At 43.1% G+C, this 20,882-nt stretch overlaps 1 protein-coding gene across 1 annotated transcript in view; it reads right to left on the bottom strand.

The window, feature by feature from the left end:
• Positions 1 to 20,882, bottom strand: part of LOC114642003 (zinc finger protein OZF) — a 1,360,360-nt gene that overhangs the window by 900,732 nt on the left and 438,746 nt on the right. The gene's annotated exons all lie outside the window — the stretch shown is intronic.

Here is a 20,882-nt window from a genome sequence, read left to right as displayed (position 1 = left end):
GGGAGTCCTCTACAGCTTATCTTCAACCTGAGCCTGGAACATGGGAGAGTTCCAAGGCTTTGGAAAACATCTTGCATCACCCCAGTCCCAAAGGTATCACGTCCTGATGAGCTGAATGACTTCAGCCCTGCCGCCCTGACGTCACATGTGATGAAGACCATGGAGCGGCTGCTGCTTCACCACCTGAGGCCACAGGTCCGCCACGCCCTCGACCCTCTGCAGTTCACATAATAGGATAAGGTGGGGGCAGAGGATGCCTTCATCTACATGCTACACCGATCCCTCTCCCACTTGGATAGAAGCAGTGGTGCTGTAAGAATTATGTTTCTACACCTCTCTAGCGCCTTCAACACCATCCAACCTCTGCTCTTCAGGGACAAGCTGACAGAGATGGGAGTAGATTCATACCTGGTGGCATGGATCCTGAACTATCTTACAGACAGACCTCAGTATGTGCATCTTGGGAACTGCAGGTCTGACATTGTGATCAGCAGCACAGGAGCGTCGCAGGGGACTGTACATTCTCCGGTCCTGTTCAGCCTATATACATCGGACTTCCAATACAACTCGGAGTCCTGCCACGTGCAAAAGTTCGCTGATGACACTGCTATCGTGGGCTGCATCAGGAGTGGGCAGGAGGAGGAGTATAGGGACCTAATCAAGGACTTTGTTAAATGGTGCGACTCAAACCACCTACACCTGAACACCAGCAAAACCAAGGAGCTGGTGGTGGATTTTAGGAGGCCCAGGCCCCTCCTGGACCCCGTGATCATCAGAGGTGACTGTGTGCAGAGGGTGCAGACCTATAAATACCTGGGAGTGCAGCTGGATGATAAATTGGACTGGACTGCCAATACTGATGCTCTGTGTAAGAGAGGACAGAGCCGACTATACTTCCTTAGAAGGCTGGCATCTTTCAACATCTGCAAGATGCTGCAGATGTTCTATCAGACAGTTGTGGTGAGCGCACTCTTCTTCGCGGTGGTGTGCTGGAGAGGCAGCATAAAGAATAGGGATGCCTCACGCCTGGACAAACTGGTGAGGAAGGCAGGCTCTATTGTAAGCATGGAGCTGGACAGTTTGGCATCTGTGGCAGAGCAACGGACACTCAGCAGGCTCCTATCAATTATGGAGAATCCACTGCATCCACTGAACAGGATCATCTGCAGACAGAGGAGCAGCTTCAGCGACAGAGTGCTGTCACCACCCTGCTCCACTGACAGACTGAGGAGATCGTTCCTCCCCCACACTATTATTGACTGTTGTACCTGCCTCGCACTCTCCACCTTGCATTTTTTTTAACTTGTACTGCTTTTTTATCACTCTTTAATTAATATTGTTTTTATTGTTTTTATCAGTATGCTGCTGTTGGAGTATGTGAATTTCCCCTTGGGGATTAATAAAGTATCTATCTATCTATCTATCTATCTATCTATCTATCTATCTATCTATCTATCTATCTATCTATCTATCTATCTATCTATCTATCTATCTATCTATCTATCTATCTATCTATCTATCTATCTATCTATCTATCTATCTATCTATCTATCTATCTATCATTAATAGGCTATGTTCTTTGCCTCCATTCCAGAGCTGGCGGCACAGAGATGCAGCTGTAATGTCAATGGTGCTGGCCAAAGTGGTGATCCCTGAACATAGTGGTGGACACCAACTGAAGAAGGAGGTTTTCTTAGTTTGGTTAGCTTATGGAACTTCAGAGGAAGCTGACAGGTCAAGTGCAATGAGGTGATGGCAGTTGAATGGGCAAAAACCCAAGTGTGTGTGTGTGGTGTGGGGGCTTTGGTGAGGCCTTGAGTAATCACGTTCAGCTGATCTTGAGTCAATTATGGAAAACTGTCAAGTGACTTAGGAGGGAGAAGCAATGCCCGTGCTGCTTATAGCGGGGATGGCATGCTGATGACCTCACCTGCAGATGTAGCCGCGTGGTGGAAGAAATACTTTGAGGACTTCCTAAATCCTACCGATTTGTTGTCTTTGTGAGGAAGCAGAGTTTTGAGACTTGTAGGAGAACTCATCTGTACACTGGCACTGAGGTTGCTGAGGTAGTTAACAAGTTCCTTGACAGTGTCACCCTAGCAGTGATAATATTTGCCCTGAGTTCCTGAAGACTCTGGACTTTGCTGGGTTGTCTCGGCTGACATGCCTCTTCAATATTGCATGGTGGTTGGAAACAGTGGGTTTCCATCTTTAAGAAAGGAGACCAGAGGGTGCTCCAACTTTAAGGATGACAACTCCTCAGCCTCCTTATGAAGACCTATGCCAGGGTTTTAGAAAAGAGGGTCTGTTTGTTTGGATCAACAAGAAACAAATCAGATTTTATCTCTGTCATGAAAAGGTGGACCAGCATGTTACCATCACTAGGATTCATTCACACTATGGATTCATTGGAGTATGTCCAACATGGTTTTGTGTGTGTGGAAAATACATACACCACCATGTCCCTTATGGTGTCCTGTGGGTGGTCCTTCAGCAGTATGGGGTATCAGTTATGCAGTTGCCTACTCTTGGTTTCCTGTATAAGTGGAGGAAGACAATTGAGATTGGGTGAGGAGCACAGTAATTCAGGAGGAGCTCAAAGTAGAAAATTGCTAGTTGAGGTGATTAGGGGATCTGATTAGGATGCCTCCTGAATGTCTCCCTGAGGTGGTGTTTCAGGCATGTTCATCTGGAAGGAAACTTTGGGGCAGACATCAGACACACTAGAGAGATTATTATCCCAGAGGGATTGGCAGAGGTGGCACAGAAAAGTGATGTCAGGGCATCCTTGCTCAGGTGTCTGCCCCTATGATCTGGCCCTGGAGAAGTGGAAGAAAATGAATGGATAGATGGATATACAAAGATAGAGGTGTGTTACAGATTGTACCATTTATCTGTATGCTGATTGGTGTAAACTGATGGATTTCTTAACTGCAGACACGTTCAGCTTATTTAAGATCGTTGCTTTTCTATGCTCTCCATTATTGACCTGATGAACTGAGCTGTTCACATGGCATGGCTCCCTCAAGCTTGTTCTACTGTAATAAAGCAGGTCCTCTTGGAGACGTTGGTAACGGTGATCTGTTCTGTTTTTTATTTAAGACAGAAATGTCCCTGACGTGTCTGCATCTGATCCTAGAATTGACAGGCTTTTATGTCAAGAATGACTGTAATTAGTCTTCAATAAAAGTTTGGCAGGATTCATATCAATACCTCATTCAAAAAAGATTGAAATTTATTATTATTTAATATTTAAAATGTGTCAGAGAAGTGCAAATCTCCCCAAATAAGAATAAACTTGGAGGCACTGAATGCACAACAGCAAAAGCATATAAGAAGCTGTAAAGTTGCAGAACCTTTGAAAGTTAAAGCCCCCGTGTTTGAGGTGGACCTTTACAGGGTGGTGGGTTAAATAAAAATGTGACCTCCTGTAGCGGTTATGGCTGCGCATTAAGGTCGATGACTTGTCCGGATCTTCTGATCTCATGAAATGTCACTTTTATAAGAGAACAAAGATGACTGGAGAGCAGGATGAGGGCTCAGGAGATCTGCAAGTGCCCTACAGTGGTGGCTGCCAACCTTTTCTATGCCCCTAGTAAATGTTTGCACCCCCTAAAGAAGTCATATCACATTTGAACATGAAGAAGTCAGATTTGTAATTTCTGAACCACAGATTGAACTCCATACAGTACTGCAGGTGAACAACCTGAACTCAAAAAATAAACTTTAAATATAAAATGTAAATATAAATTATACTGTAAATAAATTGCACAATTTACCTTTTTAAATCTCAATATTTATGTAAATGTGTTCCACATGAAGCTTAGACACTCATTCCGTACTGGAGGCTTCACAATGGATCAGTTACTGTTTGTTCTTCCTTATCGTTTCTTATCTTAAACCAAAGTCCCTAATAATTGATACAGAGTGACAGAGCAGAAGCCAAGTGCACAGCAGCTGACACGTCCTTCTTCTGCCCACCACAGGACTTTGTCTCTCCTCACATTCAAGCCCTAAAGGATTCTGATTTCCTGGTCAGTCATTCCTCACGTCTAACAGTTGGTTGATTGTGACTTCTAAAGGTCCATCATGATGAACTCTTAACGTGTTTATTCTTCTGACTCAGTCAGGCCTGCAGCCTTTGATGTTGAAGTTGAAGCCAACAGGAGTGCAAAGTTCGAAGATGTTTGACACGACTGAGCGATCAGACAGTCCTGAGCTAAAGATGTCAATGGCCCTCACCGCACACACTTTGATTTAATTGCAGTCTTCAGTGCCTGTAATTTCATGGGAATGCCGAGTTTATTTTAAAAGAAGAGATTTTCCAATTAAACGAGGAGTGTGAGAAAGCAGGAACTCGGCCCTAACGTTCAGATTTGTTTTACTTTCTAAATTCTCCATCTCTATTGTGCCCTATTTTCGATGTCAGTCTTTGCCTTTGGGGTGTTTGCCCACCAGGGGGCAGCCATGTGGCGAAGATCGTCTTAAGGGTCTCGGATTGAACTGTAGGCCAAGTAAATGGGGGTTGGGAAAGGTGTGGTGGGCTTTGACCCTAAAACAGCAGAACATTGTCAATTTGTGTCTGTCTGTTTTATTTTGGACACCATCTGTATATGTGATTATTACTAAGAATATTTTAAAAATAACAATCAGTGTTCACAAAACTTACAAAAGCTGTGAATAAATGTACAGTTTATATTCTACAAGCCACAGTACATGTCAAAGGCAGATAACTGAATCATTAAAAACATTTGCTCTCTCCTGTCATACATGTACCTTCAGCACCTTTCCTTGGTATTCACGGGTGTCTGAGGGTCTCTTCACCGGTGGTCCGTCTCTCAAGTGCGTTCCCATAACGCCTGCTTCTCAGATTATCTTTGAGATGACTTTCTCGTCTCCTGTCCAGTTTTATTTCTTGCTGACTCTCTCAGCGTGTGCCTTTACTCCTCCTGCTGTGTCTCACACTCGCACTTCTTCTGTCGCATCTCCAAAGTCAAACTGACCAATCACATTAAAGTCAGACTGGCCAATCAGATTGCTCTGAGGGACTGGAAGCACAGAATTTCGTGTCTTTTATCTCTTTAGTTAAATGCGAAGCTCCAAACAATCAAGCGACAAGACACACCAAATAATGACCAGCGTAATTAACAATTTCAATTTGATCAGAACCCAAAATTAAAATTTCATGTAGTGTTGTCTCCCTACCGTAAACATTTGTATTTCTGAAGGCCCATGTTACTTACTTTTGAGATCTTGTAATGGTCGCTCCACTACTGTTGTTTATTTCTCTCCTGTTTTCCAGCCCCATGTTGTTAATGTGCAGCGCTGAAGGCCAAGTGATAAATGGCGCCTTTCATTTCAGACGAGCTGTGGCCTTCTGTGCCGTGTCGTTATACTCGGTGTATGTTGGAGGAGGCTGAAGAAGCCAAAACAACTTGTGATGCTGCCACTGCTACTCTTCTGCTCTAACCACTTGATAAAGACAGACCCCCATTAGACCCCCTCCATATTAAGTAGTTTGTGTCTTCCTCAGAGTGTGGACCCTTGGAGCAGAAGGAACAGGAGTGTGTGGCCTACAAGCTCTCATTCACTCCTAGGTGATCCTCTCCGTCTCTCATACAGCAGCAGTGGACGCTTTCAGCTCTTTGTTAATAAATTCTGTCATCATCTTCAAACCTCATAAGAGCTCAGAAACTGACATTGTTAAGATGCTTTGGTTTCTTTCTTTGATAAATGTTTTCATTTAATAGTACAATGTATTCTTTGTGCCCCATTTCCTCATCGGCTAGTTCAACAGAAAGGCACTATATAACAGATTGATTTTATTATTTTAAAGTAATCTTTATTTACTCAGTCAACAACAATAAAAAAGAGAACTCAAATATATATAATTAATGGTAACATTTCAGTTTAGGGGTGCAATAAAGCATCCACTACTCCTTTACTCTCAGGTAACAAGAGCTTAACAAACACTTCTTAGGGTCTCCAGAACACTGAGAGAGCATCAGTGGAGTGTTGATTCACCTCCGCAATGTGACGACTAACAAAACGTCACTTAATACAAATGTGGTACAAGACTCGTGAACCCTTCATTATAACGAGTCATCTTACCTTCATACTCCGGTGGAAAGGCACTATATGATAGACAAATAGATAAGTAAAAGGCATTATATCATAGATAGATAGATCTTTTTTTGTCCTCAGGTATAACGTTTCTCACCGAGTGCTGCTGCTGAGAGCTGTGGACACTTTCTCAGGTAAAACGCACCTCATTTTCTCGGTGCCCTGTAACTAAAAGCTCGACCTCCCTCTGTTATTTTATTAATCCTTAGAATCTTAAGTAGGCCGTCATCCTGAGATCTCGATGTACGCTCTGATTTGTAAGTAACAATAAGTTCAGATAAGTAAGCAGAGCCTCAGCTCTTTAAGGCTTCATAAGTAAGAAGGAGGATTTAGAAATCAGCCCTAAGCTGAGGGGGGGCCCTTTTGTTCTGGAGCCCCCACCAGTATGTCACAGTGCTGGACAGCAGAAGAGGACTGGTCAGTCTGGTGGGAGAGGACACTGAGACCACAGAGAGAGCACCCAGATACAGGGAGTGAGATGTGGAATAATAAAAATTTGAATCAATATATTAAATAATAGTTGAACAAAGACCTTTTGACCAAGTCCAAGGGAGGGGAAGAAGATTTCGTGACTACACTTTAGTGCAATGAAATTTTTCTACTTAGATAAACAAGTCTAAAATGCCTTGATGATTACTATCTGTGTGCATTTGGGTGGATGGAAAATATATTATTATGCAACCCAGCTGATGCTAAGAAAATGTATATGTATATATTTACAAGTATAAGAGTTCTTTGTGTTAACCATATGAATGCATTAAGATTGTTAAAAGAGACAATATGGGTATAAAACAGGGTGTCTTTGAATTCACCACAATACAATCGGAGTTCTTGAGGTGTTAGCTCTGGTTGTACACATAACGAGTAGAAACGAAGAAAACAAATCCTCCATTGGCCCAGCTGTGTGCTCACCTTGTTGGTTATTTATTACATTTATTCTGGAGTCAAATACAATTGAATTGTAGGATGACACAGACATTTGAATGTCACCATTTGTGATTTGTATCCTGTTTGCCAGGCTAGGACAAATATTATAGAAGACATGATGGTTAAAGTGCTAAGCCAGTGAAGAGAAGCCCCTGTAACAGCATGGAGAGGCCATGTATGTGTTTGTTTGTTTTTTGTCTCCTTTTTAAATCTACTTTTGTATAATGGATAGTACAGACATGCTAGATAGATAGATACCGTGTATATAGATCCTTTACTATTTCATTATTGTAGTATTGATCTCATCAGTACTTCTCCTTATCTTTTTATTTCCTTATCTTTATACTCTCTTTCTTGTTACAATTAGGACTCTTTCTGTGCAGACTGTGAAGTGAACTGAATTGACACCCGCTGCCCAGAGGGGCGGAGCCGGACATTGTGACGCTAACTGAAGAGGCGGGGCCATCCTTAGAAGCCGTGCAGAGGGGCTGCGTGTGTCAGAGAGTGGGAGTGAAGCGCAGATTCGAGCCGCTCCGCTGTTTAAAGTCTGGATATGTGAGCACCGCCAGACACGGGAAGAGAAAACCTCACCGGGGACACATGGAAATCTGGGTGTCCTGTTGGTCTGTCGAGTAGAGGGCACAGGACAGGACAAGTGCTTTCTTGTTGTTTTTCTCTGAATGGGACGTCCTGCTCGTTCACGTAAGTCTCAAATAAATAAAATACCCAAGTAAAGATACAGATAACCTACCTGAAAATTCAACATAAGCACAGTAACGAAGTTGTTTTATTTCTATTCTTCCCACCTCTGATCCATCGCATCATCGTTAACAAATGCTTTACCTTCATTCTGTGCATATTCTCTCTTCAAGTGTCTTCTTTTTACATTTTTCATGCCATCTTAGGTATCAATGTGACTTTCGCTCCTGTTATTTTCCTCCTGACTCTCAGTCAGCCTTCCCATCATTCCTGTCGGTAGACGTCACTCATTGTGCGACACGACTGTCTGGTGATAATCATTGATTTTGAATTAATTACCCCACAAACACAAGCCAAAGCCTTCCTGCCACTGCAGCTGAGTTTTGTTTAAATCAAATGTTTAATTTGTAATCAGATACTGTAAGTGCTTCATGAAACACATGACGGGGCTTAGCTGGCTACACACAGACAGGTGATGTTCATACTCCACAAATATACTGAGGCTGAACTTGCAGCTTGGGGGCCCTTAGTGGCTTCGATGGACCTCTGCTTCGGTGGAGACTTCATAGAGCAAGAAATGGCGCTGGATATTGTACACAATTATTATGATTTTCATCATTTGTAATGGTTCTAAATTATGTGTTTGCATGAGGACAACTGATTAAAAATTCAATTGCAATTAATTTCTCAGTTCAAATTTGTAATCGAAAGTCACTTTGTATTAATTGCAATTTGTCATATTTCCTTCAAGCAAATTAATATTTTTCTTTAAAGCAGAAATAACTCAGGGATTACTTTCTAATATAAAACAGTTTTAATAATCAGTTGTCTCTGTAAATTAAATTATTTTGGTTTCTTTATTGAACAGCTTTGTGTAACAGAAACAAATGAACAAACAGTACAACACTAATTAGTGAATGGCTCAAAGTAGGATTAATTAATTAATACTTTTGAACCACACAACAATGCAAATTAGTTGGAACTTTGATTGGTTATGTCAATAATTCTGTCTTTAAAATGATATGAAGATGAGAAATAAAGCATTATTGTGTTTCTGCCTATTTATTTAGCCATTTGCTTAAGCGGACTTCAGTTTATTTCCATTGTCACACACGTGTGCATGGGAGGCAGCTAAAGGGCTTGAGTAAGGGCAGTTCTGAGACATACCGAGATGTGGCACAGTGCACTGACTCTTTTTCTCCCTTGCCTGCAGACCATTCATGGGAGATCCCACCTGACGTCACTTCCGGGACTGAGCCAATGGAAGGAGACCTTGCCGGCTCCCGCCCCTGTGATGTCACATCCGGGCTCGAACCAATGACAGAAGACCTTCATGAGCCCGACCCCTTTGACTTCACTTCCTGTCTTCCCCTTTAAAAGTCTCCACCTTTTCCCTGTTCCCTCAGTTCTGTTTTGGACTCGGTTTTATGCACATCAATGCTATTTCTATTGAACTCAACTTTGCAGTCAGGAAACCAAATTATACAGGTGGCTGCCCCAAACCTTTTCACAACTCTTATGTCTGGTTATTGTGACATTGGCATAGTCGGCAGGATGGAGAAGTCCCAGAAGAGACGGGGACAGGACCTGCAATACACCCAGGTGGGAGTGTACTGGGGCCGAGTTTTCAGGCGGGGAAGGTGTCTCATGGTTCGGAGTGACCCGGTACGAGCTCTGCGTCCGGCATGCTTCCACTAGGCAACCTAGGCAGGCCAGGGAGTGTGCAGGAGAGGCTCACAGACTTGGGCTGCTCCTGAAGGGGGAGGCAAAAGGGGCTTGTTATGCTCTCTCAGAGGAGAGTGCCTGCCTCCCTGTGAAGCCAGAGCCCCGATTTGCACATAGGGGTGCCCCAGACTGGCAGGTGAATAGAGTGAGAAACTGGAGGTTCGACCCAGAGCATCCGACCCCTCAACAAGCCTGGTCCTTATGGGCAAAGGTAGGGCAGTGGCTACGGCCACAGGAAAACAAGCCCTCCCGCATAAATAGAGCAGGTGGCCTGCTACCTGCTCCTGAAAACACTACCCCGTGGCTTCACCCAGCCGGTCTGGGGTAAACAATTCCATAATATGGCAGAGCTCATAGAGACACAAAGGATGGCCTCACAATCTGGAGGAGCTGAACCGTCCCTTAGTCAAACTCGACCAGAGTACGTCCCAAAACCTAGCCCCCCCGTACAATCCAGAGCTTGTGCCGACGTCTACAGAATCACGGGCGCACAAACCACTTGGGAGCAAGGAGAAATGCAGGTGGAGGGGGAGGAGGGGTTGGTGTGCTCTGACTAACCCGTTGGCGGTCCCACACACAGGCGTGGTGGTCGTTAACGGGTATAAGACTTCTGTTTTATTCGATTCCGGCAGCAACATTTCCATTGTTGCCCGCCGATTTGTGCTACCGCAACAGTGGTTGTAATTTAAGACCGGTATAACCTGTGTCCATGAAGAAACCCGCTGGCACAGGACCGCCGCTTGTGTCATCAGTTACGGAGGATCAGTTCAGAAATTAACTGTGGCGGTCCTCCCAGCTCCTCCACACCCGGTGATACTAAGGTGGGACTAGTCTAATATTAAAAGCAGTGAGACATGTACCACTCCTGGGGTTAACTTGGGCCTAGTTATGGACGGGGATGAGCCGTCTCAAGCTACCTCCACGCCATGTAATCAGCCAGCAGAGAGAGACGAAGCGGCCGTCCTGAGTGACGTGGCAACTCCCGGACCGTCGCATGCCGACACGTCATCCACCAGCGCCGTGGCAGAACGGGAGGCAACCACACCCCTTGAAGTCGACGCCGACCCTCACTCCCTTTTGTGGTTTCAATTTAGAGAGACGCCAGCTTCATTTTAAAAGGGAGCAGTGGAGTGACGATTCCCTGAAGTTTGCAAAAAATGCAGTGGTCCTAGTCAATGGCCAGTGCACTAACTAGTCGATGCCACAGGGTCCTCACTTTGTGTTGGAAAATGACCTTCTGTATCGCATAGCTGAGCATGACGGGCAAGAGGGAAGGCTACTGCTAATCCCATGGACCTTCCAGTGGCATGTCTGTGAGGTAGCACCCGCCCACCTCCTAGGTGGCCATTTTGGCACCGAGAAAACCCTGGAGCAGATCAAGCTCTGCTTCTACTGGCCGGGAATCAATGAGGAGGTTCATCGCTTTTGCACTTCCTGCCCAGAGTGTCAATTGCAACAAATTCCTAGGAGGGACCATGCTCGTCTCGTTTCTATTTCCCTGATTGATGTTCCCTTCCAAAGAATTGGGGTCGATTTAGTCGGCCCTCTAGAGCCCTCAGCCCGAGGACACAAGTACATTTTGGCCCTCATAGATTATGCTATAAAATACCCCGAAGCTGTTCCATTGCGCTCAGCCACTTCCAAAGCCATCGCACGGGAATTACTAGGGGTCTTTGCACATGTGGGCATCCCCAAGGAAGTCTTGACGGACCAGGGGACGCCTTTTACCTTGGAGACGTTCAAGGAGACTGCCAGGTTACTGAAAATAAAGCTTTTAAAGACCGCGGTGTATCATCCTCAAACCAACGGTTTAGTGGAGAGGTTCAATCAGATTCTCAAACAAATGCTGCGTAAGGTGGTCAGCGAGGATGGAAGGAACTGGGATCAGCTCCTCCCCCTCATCCTTTTTTCCTATTGGGAAGTTCCACAAGCCTCCACGGGGTTCTCCCCTTTTGAATTACTGTATGGGCGACAACCCCAGGGCATATTAGATATCTTAAAAGGATGGGAAGAAGAGGCTCTTCCCTCTATAAATATATTGGAATATATCGCACAATTACACGATAGATTTGGAAAGATACGGCCCCTCCTTAAAAGTCACATGGAAGAGGCCCAAGCAGCACAGGCCTGTTATTATAACCGCGGCAAGTCTCTCCGGGAGTTCAGCCTGGGAGATCGGGTCATGGTCCTAGTGCCTACCTCGCACTCTAAGTTGCTTGCCCATTGGCAAGGCCCATACAACGTTAAGGAAAGGACTTGTCGACTATTTGTTGAGTCAACGCAATTGTCGGCCGATGGAGTGGGTTTATCATGTGAACCTGCTGAAACCGTGGAAGGACAGGGATCCCGATCCCTCCTCCGGTCAGCCCTGCTCAGACGGATAGCCTTAACTTCGGTGCGGATTTAAGTACCAGACAGCGGCAGAAGCTGGAAACAGTTATCCTGTCTGTCCGGGAGGTAGTGAGTGAAAACCCAGGACGGACCTCTCTGGTTGAGCACAACATTGTGACAGATCCCTTGGTTATAGTCTGAAAATGCCCGTATCGTCTTCCCGAGGCAAAAAGGGCCGAAGTGGAGCTTGAGATCAAACACATGGTGGAACTAGGTGTAATTGAGGAAAGTCATAGTCCCTGGTCCAGTCCCATTGTGTTGGTCGCTAAGCCTGATGGGAGTTGGAAGTTTTGCAATGACTTCCGTCGGCTTAATCAAGTCTCCCAATTTAATGCTTATCCAATGCCACGAGTGGACAACCTCCTCAAGAGGCTTGGGCAGGCTCAGTATTTGACCACACTGGACATGACAAAGGGGTACTGGCAGGTTCCTTTAACGGCACCCCTAGGGAAAACAGGCAGTATTGTGTCCTTCCATTTGGGTTACACTGGACTCCAGCTACCTTCCAGCGTCTGGTGGACAAAGTGCTCAGGCCTCATAACTCATACAGTGCTGCCTACCTGGATGATGTGGTCATCTATTCCAGCACGTGGTTGGAACACTTACAGCAGGTAAAAGTGGTATTGAGGACACTTGGTGAGGCCAGGCTTTAGATTAATCCCAAGAAATGCTTCTTTGGATTGAGCGAAGCCAAGTATTTAGGCTACCTGGTGGGTCAAGGTACAGTGAAGCCACAGTGCTCCAAAGTAGATGCCATTTTGAAATGGCCCCGTCCGCGAACCAAGCGGCAAGTCCAAGCCTTTCTCGGGTTAGCGGGGTACTACCGCTGGTTTGTACCCCGGTTCTCGGAGAGAGCGGCACCCTTGACTGATCTGAGAAAGAAGAGGGCCCCAAACATTGTGGTATGGACTGAAAAGACGGGGGCTGTATTTAGTGACTTGAAACAGGCCCTTACATCAGCACCTATTTTGAAAGCTCCTAACTTTTCCTTACCTTTCATCCTCCAGACGGACGCTTCGGACACAGGCCTGGGGACCGTGCTGAGCCAAAACGTCAATGGTACGGAACACCCCATTATGTTCCTGAGCTGGAAACTGTTGGACCGGGAGACCAGTTACACGGCCGTGAAGAGAGAGGCTTTGGCGATTAAATGGGTGATTACTCAGCTGAGGTACTACCTGCTGGGCTGGGAATTCACCCTTGTCATGTACAATGCCCCTTTAGAGTGGATGGCCCTGCACAAGGAGTCGAATCCGCGGGTCAGCAGGTGGTTTCTTGACCTCCAGCCGTACAAGTTTTCGCTCGTTCATTGTCGGGGTACTCTTCACGCAAACGCTGATGCCCTTTCTCGGGTTCATGACCTCTCGGTCAGGGTCGCCCAACCCGATGGGTCTGGGCTGAGGAGGGGTCTTGTCACACACGTGCACATGGGAGGCAGCTAAAGGGCTTGTGTAAGGGCAGTTCCGAGACATACCGGGATGTGGCAGAGTGCACTGTCTCTTTTTCTCCCTTACCTGTAGACCATACACGGGAGATTCCACCTGCCTCTCTTGACGTCACTTCCGGGACCGAGCCTATGGAAGGAGACCATGCTGGCTCCAGCCCCTCTAACATCACGTTCGGGCTCGCACCAATGACAGAAGACCTTCATGAGCCCGAACCCTTTGACTTCACTTCCTGTCTTCCCCTTTAAACGTCTCCACCTTTTCCCTGTTTCTGCAGTTCTGTTTTGGACTCAGTTTAGTGCACATCAGTGCTATTTCTATTGAACACAACTTTGCAGCCAGAAAACCAAATTACACGGGTGTCTGCCCCAAACCTTTTCACGACTCTTATGTCTGGTTATTGTGACACTATCAATTGTTTAAGTGTTGATATCCCAGATACAAAAACAAAAGTTCACAAGCGACCAGTGCTGGGAAACATTACTTAAATTAAATTAATTACATTGCTCATTACTTACAAAATCCTAATCTCCTCCAGTTCAGTGCGTTTCTTTTCTTCACTTGTCTCGATGGAGGAAAAAACAAAGGGTCGTAGTAAAGCTGTACGCACACTGCATGTGTTACTGCCATGATGTGATTTAACTGATCGGTTACTTCACTGCATTTCTCAGTTTGCTATCTGCACTTTGCTTGGAGCTCGTGATGGACAACACGTTACCTCTGGAAGGACAGGATCTCACATCCCAGTCCAAACGGTGAGATGGAATCCTCGTCTGTCAGCAGCCTCGGCCGAGCACTTCAAGCTTAGTACACTGAGCCCGTTGTCTGAAAGGCCGTAGCGGCGCCCACAGATGGGTGGTCTGCAGTGTGTGAGTTGGGGTTTGGCTGAATGTGGAGATGACAGCTCAGATGTTCTCTTCTACATCGATGACCAGTGCACTAGAGATGAGGTTAGGCTCCTCCGCCCACACTGCTTTGTCAATTTTGCTCTCGGGTTGGTCAGTTTAGCTTTCGGCTCAAAGGACCTTGTAAAAGAGGGGTTTCATGGACCTCTGGAAAATGTGCTAATTCACCGGGTTTGGCCAACAGAAAGCCGAGTGCAGGAGTCACCATCAGATGACTGGAGATGACAGACAGGTGATTGTAATTTATTCAAAGCAACAAATAATATACAACAATAAAGTAAGCACACTGTAGGTAAACCAGGATAGTGGAATGCAAAGTCTCTCGGGAACAGGAAACCCCATCTGGTCCAAAGGCGTGACTTTACTAAACTTTTTGACAATAATAATAATATTTACTGACACTGAGGAGACTTTCAACATTTGAGACACAATTGCTGGCATTTCTTTTGCTTTTCCAGTATTAGCACAGACAGCTGAAGTGACCTCCTCATGGTGACACACTGCCAGTGCCTATCAGTCCTAACATATCAAATCCTTTTGAAATTCACTCTAATACAAGTCTTTGACAGGTGAACATTACTAGTCTAATATATAAAGCAGAGTCGATGTATGTGTGTATGTTTGTTTGTCCCCTATACAAATCTGCACCAGGTGTCTGATCGCCACCAAACTGAGCATGGGGCTCCTGTGTGACCAGGAGAAGGTCATGGGGTATGTTTGGTTGGGAAAAATGTTTGTGGTGAACCGCAGGTCACCTTTTCACCGAATGTTCAGCACATGTCTCCGAACTTAAGATGGCCGCACGTTGCAACAGAAGTTCACCGCGGCGCCATCTAGTGGCAGCTTTGGTCTCTGTGCGGCACAATTTACCTGTGTTTCTTTAAATTGCCAAGAGAGGGTGGAAGTGTCCAAGTATGAGAAGGCCGACCATAGACACAGAATTACTAAACGCTGCATGACCAGCACCATCGTACGTCAACGTCGCCACCACATTGTGAGTGGCACTGCTGTGGAGTGAAGTAATGGATAAAGATGCCTCACGCATGTGCTGTTTGGGATTGTACAAACCGCTGTACGCTCCAAACCAGATCCCGGGGGATTATATTTCATAGGTGAGGCTGAACAATTGTTTTGGTTATACTTTGCCATTAGAAAATACTTAGCACTCAAGGTCACCTTACAATAAAATTAAACAACATTAGTAAAATTAAATCAAGAGAATGATAAATCAAACATCAATAATTAGCAAACAAACAAAGATAACTGCCAGTAACAGTGCAAAATTCACAATTGGTATGCCAGTTTGAAAAGATAAGTTTTGAGGGCAGTTTTAAAATGTGTTATTGAATCGAGATGATGTATATAAAAGTGAAGAGAATTCCTGAGTTGAGGAGCACAATGAGAGACGCTCGAGCTCCCATAGCACTGAGTCTGACGTGTGGTACAGAAAGTCGAGCTGCAGATGAGGATCTGAGTGAGCGAGAGGAGTGCAAGTCTGTAGGAGATCAGTGAGGTTGTGGAGAGCTTTAAATGTTCAGAGCGGTATTTAGTATTGTATTCTGTAGTGAACAGGGAGCCAGTGAAGTTGAGAGAGAAGAGGTGTAATATGTTCAGTGGATTTAGAACAGCAGGTTATTATCTTGGCAGCAGAATTTTGAAGAAGTTGTAAGCAATGGATAAGTTTTTGTGGGATGCCAGATAGAATAGCATTACAGTAATCTATACGTGAGGTGACTCGGGCATTAACTGATACTTCAGTACTGTGTTGTATAAGAACAGGACGAAGTCTAGAAATGTTTCAGAGATGGAAGAAGGCAGTCTAAGAAATGTTACTTATATGGGAGGAATTATTTAATAATAATAATTAATTATTATTTTTTAATAATTGCCATTATTAGTGTATAAATGGATATAAATAATTACATTTAAACGAATTGCCAAAATCTGTTGTATGTAAACGATACTGTTTTAAACGTTATTGTGTTTTCATGAGAAAATCCAGTTTACACGTCTACCTGTATTAGTTTAAATGACACTTTTGCCACTCACAATAGGGAGGACGCGCTGACGTATCGTGTCGACTGGGCAACACAGTGAATGCGGCGTCTATCTATATATTTCTATGATTTGTTTGCTTTCTGACGTAGTGTAAATAAGGTAAATTCATTTCACTGTGGTGCGTATTCTGTATGTAATACCATGTAACACATTATAATTCTCCTGCATTATGCGAATATACCCATATCACCGAAAAAAAAGACATACAATTTCACGGTCCACTTCAGATGCCAGTGAAAAGTCTACTACAAGGGCATCTCCAACGCCACAGCAGACACAATCCAAAGTGGAGGAACTTACAAGAAAATGTGAATCAGAAAACTGTTTGTTCTATTTGTATGTTCTGTTTATTTCATTTGGGAAATTCACCGGTTATAGATTCCCAGGCAACGACGGGTACTCCTGCTAGTACCTTATAAAAGCTCTCTGAAAGAACATTTTCTGGGTGAAAAAAGAAATCCCACCTTTAGTTTCACTTAACAATAGTTTAGTAATTAACAATTTAACACCAAAATAAAATGCAGGTATTTCAGAACATTTATATTTTTTGGGTGGTATGCCATGACAAAGGGTTGATAGCCCCCGGTGTAGCTCTTCTCCAACGAAGCCCACTTCTGGAGGTGGCACCGAGTCTGAATTCTTTGTGGCCCAGAAGATTCCAATTTGTGAGAATTATTGGCACATCCAGTACTGCAATATGGCAATATGTGGAGCAAAGTGTATTCTGTTTTTTAAATTTTTTTTGTATCTTTCAGTTATGAATTTTCCCAAAAGCAATTGTTTGTGTAAACTTAATGTCATATTTGGAGTACGGATGCTAATTAATGCGACTCCCCACAGATGGCAGGCACCCTCAGGTGATGGTGGATGCTGCACAGGTAAGTCTGCTCTCTCCAAGCCTTTTCTAATTTTATTCTATTTATTTGACATGTATATTATTTGGTAATTCTCAAGTGTTAAATAAGTTATGTGCACCTCCCCCCCCCACTGAGTTCTTATATACATTTTTGTATGTTTTATTATTAAAAGCAAATAAACAAAAACAAAAACAAAAAAAAAAAGCATTTCTTCTTTTAGTGCACTGCCACAGTGTTAAAACATAATTCAGCATGGTGTACAGCATGGTGTACAGCATGATCATGTGTATATTTTGGATTTTAATTTTTATTTTACATATTATTTTATTGATTTTGTATTAATAGTTTGTGTTTATAATTATTAGTAATTGATTTGATTTATTAAACACTAGAATTACCAGAGCCTACGAAAAAACTCGTAGATCCGTCCCACCTTAAAATGCTTTGCACTTCTCCGTCAGCGTCTTTTCTCCTTTAAATGTGTTGATAAGCAGCAAACAGCAAGCAGTCTGCTATCACATCCCCCCACCGGCACACAGTTTTCTCAGCTCAAGTCTGTTTACCTACTTGTCAGTTGCTTAGAGCTGTATAGAGTGAGAAGTCATGCAAAATGACACCTTTTATAAATACGATATCGTTATTTGGAACACTTGCATTTCACGTGTGTTCCGTGTCTACAACAATCTATGCACAGTAAACACATCGTTAAAACAGAAACGTTTTTCATGTTTTAGTAATAATTGACAAAATGTAGGCATGAAGTGTATAATGTGTGAAGCCTGAATTCCAAATATCTTTATACACTTTCACAAAAGATAAAAGTATAACAGAACAAATGCGCTTTTTTCTAAGGCTATAACTGAAGAAAAAGAAACCAGGTTAGTGCTGCTTGCTGTCCTGCCTTCTTGGGTAGTATACTGGTTAGAGCTGCCGACTCCAACTCATAAGGTTCTGGGTTCGAGTCTTAACGTCTTCCAAAATAAACGTTTTGAGTAGTAAGCTGTTCTTATTTTTAATATTATGCAATAAAAGCATACATTTGCTTTGCGACTGTAATAGCCACTGTAAATGTATAGTACTTGTCAAAGTTAGCGTCTTTTTTTTTTGTTTTACTTTATTTACTTATCTTCCTACAACAAAGTCACAAGTATACTGCAGAGGTTCCTCTGTTTGATCGTCAAGGGCATGGTCACAAATTACACGTGTAATGCCACGAAAAATATCTGCTGACACTTTAGTACGCGAGCAATGGTACGAGAATGCAGTTAGACTTTTTTTGGGCACATAAACCACGCTAGTGTTTAGATCTGGATGGTGTAGCATTGGCTAGCTCTGTAAGCCGTGCTGTTTCTTTGAAGGACAGGTGATTTGCAGGATGACGCCAGACTTTTGCCTTTACGCCTGGTGCAGCTGCGTTGTTCTTATATGTGAGTGAACGTTTCTTGCTGGGAGGGCTTCTGTTTTCTCTGATCTGAGTTCACCTCTGTTATAGTGCGTCCTTATTTGAAAACAGCAGTGTCAGATCGGAGCGAGCGTGAACACTAACTTTGACAAGCACTATAAATTTACAGCGGTTGTTATAGACGTAAATCAAATATATGTTTTTATTGTATAATATTAACAATAATAGCAGCTGTCTACTCAAAACGGTAAACTTGAGAAGCTGCTAGCATCGAACCCAGAAACTCTTGGTTGGGAGTCAGCAGTTCTTAGCATTGCACCACGCAAGGTGTCACATCAACCACTTACCGCAACCTGCTTTCTTTTTTTCTTCAGTTATATTCTTGAATAAAAGCGCACTTGTTCTGTTATACTTGGACTTTTTGTGAAAGTGTTTATTTGATATTTGGACTTCAGGCTTCACACCAGTCATTCTCAGTGACACTCACCACTCACAGTCTCGTTCGCACACAAGTTCTGACACGGTTTTATATACAATCATCAGATTCAAATGTTAACAGTTCCCACACACAACTGCTGACTCCCAATCAAGAGCTTCTGGGTTCAATGCTAGCAGTTTCTCAAGTTTACCGTTTTGAGTAGAGAGCTGCTGTTATTGTTAATATTATACAATAAAAACATACAGGTGCTGGTCATAAAATTAGAATATCATGACAAAGTTGATTTATTTCAGTAATTCCATTCAAAAAGTGAAACTTGTATATTAGATTCATTCATTACACACAGACTGATGTATTTCAAATGTTTATTTCTTTTAATGTTGATGATTATAACTGACAACTAATGACGGTTTAAAAACGTCCAAATACACGGTCGGCCTTGGAACCTATCTCCCGCGATAAGTGAGGGATTACTGTATATTATATAATAACAGTTATAAAGACACTTGTTCATGTTAATTGCAGTCTCAATTGTTAAAAATTATATTTTAAAAGGAGCAACCCATATGAAAATACAAGGATCTGACTGACTGACAGTGCATAGCACTTTATATGGTTAAAAAGAAAAAAAATAACACTTTTATTCCAGCGGGGAATCGAACTCGGGTCTCTAAGGCGCAAAAGGCCTGCTGCCCACCGATTGGCTGAGCCGTCTGTGTCAACTATCCGTGACTTAGTATGCATCGTGATTGTGATTTAGAGAGAATAAAAGTGAAAAACAAAAAACAGAAACATTTACAAGTCCTATAAATGTACACCGTGTGTTACAGATGCAAACCAAGTGTATGTGTGTACTGAATAATATTAACAATAAGAGCAACTCACTACTGAAAACGCCAATAAAGGAATGAGTCAGGATCGAACCGGAGACTCTTGATTACACCAGGGACATTTGATTACAAGTCATCAAATCTTACCACTACTCTATAGAAACTGTTGTATCTTCTTTAACCTTTTGTGAAAGTGTTTACTTGATCTTTGGACTTCAGGCTTCACACATTATATAGTTTATGCCTACATTTTGTCATTTACTAATAAAATATGAAAAAGTTTCTGTTTTAACAATGTGTTTACACAGATTACTGTAGAAACGGAACACACATGAAATGCGTGTGTTCCAAATAATGATCTATTATTTCCACTCTAAAACTCTAGCAGTTCAGTCACTCCCAGATAATCAAACAAGGTATGAGCTGGGAAAACTTAGTGAACGTTCTGCAATGGTGGGGGATGGAATAGCCGTCTGCTCGCTGGCTCGTCTTAATCGGCACATTTAGAAGACAAAAGAGAGGTGAGAACGGTTTTAAGGTGGGCCGGATCTACGAGTTTCATTGTAGACTCTGGTAATTCTAGTGTTAATAAGCTTTGGCGAGAAGCTGTTTGTATGAAACCCTGTTCTTTTTTTTTTGTTTGTTTTTGTAAAGGTAAGTTTTTTTATTTTTTATCATTTTAAAATAGCAAAACGCATAATATTATACAGCTGAACTATTATTTATTGTGTGAGGCTATGTTGTAACGGCCGACCCCTTTTACCCAGCCGGCAGCTACACTCCCAAGACCTGTGGCTTGGATAATTGACTGAGAAATAATCTTACTATCAAGCCGTACTTCTTACCAATTGAACTTTTCCCCCACAATCGACGGTGAAAAATATAAGCACACAAAAACAGGATGTAAAATTTAAACGGGTTATATGTATTAAGTAAAATAAGACATGCAAAAAATAGAAACATATATAAATATAAATATCCCTTCACCCCAGCAATAACAAGACACCACCAAATATATATATATATATATATATACAACAAAAACCCTCCCTTGTCCCTGTAACAAATAAAAACACAACAC

Source organism: Erpetoichthys calabaricus, assembly GCF_900747795.2.
Source record: "Erpetoichthys calabaricus chromosome 1 unlocalized genomic scaffold, fErpCal1.3 SUPER_1_unloc_27, whole genome shotgun sequence".
Classification (NCBI taxonomy): Eukaryota; Metazoa; Chordata; class Cladistia; order Polypteriformes; family Polypteridae; genus Erpetoichthys; species Erpetoichthys calabaricus.
The sequence above is the reverse complement of the archived record's forward strand: the minus strand, read 5'-3'. Positions and strand labels throughout refer to the sequence as shown.